We start from the raw sequence: 2,613 nt of genomic DNA, 5'->3' as shown, positions 1-2,613 counted from the left end.
ACAGAAAACAAAACGGGCTTCCACTCCAAGACTTCAGCAATTGAAAGCTGTGAGTGAGGAGCCTTCAAACCACATCCATGTGCCGGAGACCTGCAGCCATGTGAACAAACACGAGTCGCTGCCGAGGAGGGAAAGGCCGTGTTTGCCAGTGTGTGTCTGCGTGAGGCGGCGCAGGCAGCCGGGGGGGTTCAACCTTTTGCAAGTGGCAAAGGCAGACATGATGAAGTCATGGTGACAGTGCGCGGCCCGCGGGCAGACATCTTTTTAACACGCTTTTGCTTTTTTATCCTAATCCTACGGCCAGCTTATCAAATACACCAGCTTTGCAGCGCGGGGGGGGAAATGAGAGCAGAGCTGCAAGCTAAAGAAACTGGAAAAAAAAGGTAAAGTCCTCAGTTATTAATGCAGAATTTCACTATTTGGATGATTTAACACGCAGAGAGCTCCACATTTGCATGATCTTATTCACATTTATAAGAAAAAAAACCCAATGACCGATGATACCATCTTGAACTTTCGTTGAAAACTGTCATTATTTAAGTGCAAATAATTAAAACGATGAACCAGAATATAAGACCAGAGAAAATCATAAGGAAATTGAAGACCTATTCAAATGGAAATGCTGTTTTTAACATGTACTAGTGGCATTTTTCTGATGATGGAGGACATATATATAGAAAATTAGGCTTAAAAATGCATTGTTGTGAATCGGGGCAGACACACAAAAAATGCAGTTTGAAAAAGATTGTATTTGTAGATGACTAGTTTTCCTCGTCCAAGCTGGTATTTGGCTCAAAATAGCACCCGTAAGAGCCATTTTGATATGGTTTCTGTTTCTTGATTATTATTTACTTTAGATTGCAAGGAAGGAACATAATTTTTCTTTTTGTGCGTTTAAGACTTTGTTTACTTTGCTTAATTGTGGTCCGGAACAAGCCGCTGTTTGACAGTCAAGTCACACATTTGCATTTTGTGCACAACTTTGCAGAAACAATTTGAACACAACATTAAGTTTTACATTTAACATGTCTATTTTAAATACGATTTTTCTTTATTTTGAATTGGATTTTTCTTTGTCTTGAATACAAATTTCTTCTGTTAGCAAAGTGTCAAAAATACATCACGGGGTCACAGACATATTTTGAAAAATCTTAAGAGATCAAAATTGAGACTCCAAAGTTTAGACTATTCTATTAAAGGATAGGTTGAATTTTGAAGGTTGTTATTAAAAGCCAGTGCTTCTTTTTGAGTGAAATCCTTTTCAAAGTACTGAGCTGGTTAAGCTATCGATAAGCCACTGACTTATATAAGAAAATCCATTAGCAAATTCTAGAAAAATTCCTTAGTCACTCTTTTAATTTTTTGAAGCTAATTTTATCAATAAACTGACCAAAATGGTAAGTGAAAAAAAAAAAAAAAAAAGGTCAGAACATGAACCACCTTATTTTCATCAATCGGAAGCATAAGGAAATCAAGACACCCAGAAGAACCAGGGTCTCAACATACAGCCTTGTGGTGCTCCTTGAGAGGGACAATCCCACTACAAATAAATGTATGGAATCATCCCTTAAAGAATATGATTACAGACAATATCCTACATGTTTTTGGCCTAAAGGAGCAGATTGTATATTTGTAAGTGTAATTTGAATGTTAGGAAGACTTTAGTGAAGGTTTCTTCTTACGGAGCTCCCCCTCCAGATTGATATTTTCTGCTACTGGAACACTGAAAACATTGAAACACTGCTACTCACACATTTAGTACACAACAGTATTTGCATTGAGGGAACAAAGAAGAATCTCTCGCACCTTTTCTCTTACAAAGGCGGCGCTCCTTTTTGCCTGAATCTCAATCGCCACCTTTGACCTTTCTTCCTTTCAAAAAGAGCACGAAGGCGTTTGGTGTTTTTTATTTATTTATTTATTTTTTGACAAATTTAACCTTTCTGCACATTTAAAACTGAACCAGGGACGAAAACAAAGTCTAGATGTAAAAGGATGACTTGGACCTGTAGGCAATCACAAAACAGATGATTAGACTAGAAGCAGTGATTAACATGCCCAGCAGGGGGCGGAATTCTTTTCTTTCTTATCAATGAGCTACCATACGTTCTACTACACCATTTGATATTTTAACACTTCAAGAGAAATCATATATAATTTAACATCAATAATGATTAAATTTTAAACAATTACCCAAAATTCCTTCTTTAATTTATGTTTTATAACGCATTCTTGTGCGTTGGTAGTAAACTCGAAGTGCTAAATTGATTGCATTTAAAGTCAACACTGCTCTGACAGACAGTGTTCTCATTGGCTAAACAGGTATGGTCCGGTTCAAGGCTTTGTAATGAATTGGGTCACGAGGCCATCAGAATTGAATCTCCATCTGGACATGGAATTTTACACCTGTTGTACAATTGCCATATCGCCATTTAACCGGAACTTATTTTGAGTGATTAGAAGATGTAGCGGTGGAGCAAACTCGATTCAGAAAGTGGCTTCTTCCACGTCCCAGGATTTGAAGACAAGTCTGCTCTTACTGCATCCTAAATACAGAAGGGGTAGGAAATAATTTCATTTTCACTGAGTTCCAAAAAAATAAAATAACACGAT

Source organism: Oryzias melastigma, linkage group LG2 (genome assembly GCF_002922805.2).
Source record: "Oryzias melastigma strain HK-1 linkage group LG2, ASM292280v2, whole genome shotgun sequence".
Taxonomy (NCBI): Eukaryota; Metazoa; Chordata; class Actinopteri; order Beloniformes; family Adrianichthyidae; genus Oryzias; species Oryzias melastigma.
The sequence above is the reverse complement of the archived record's forward strand: the minus strand, read 5'-3'. Positions refer to the sequence as shown.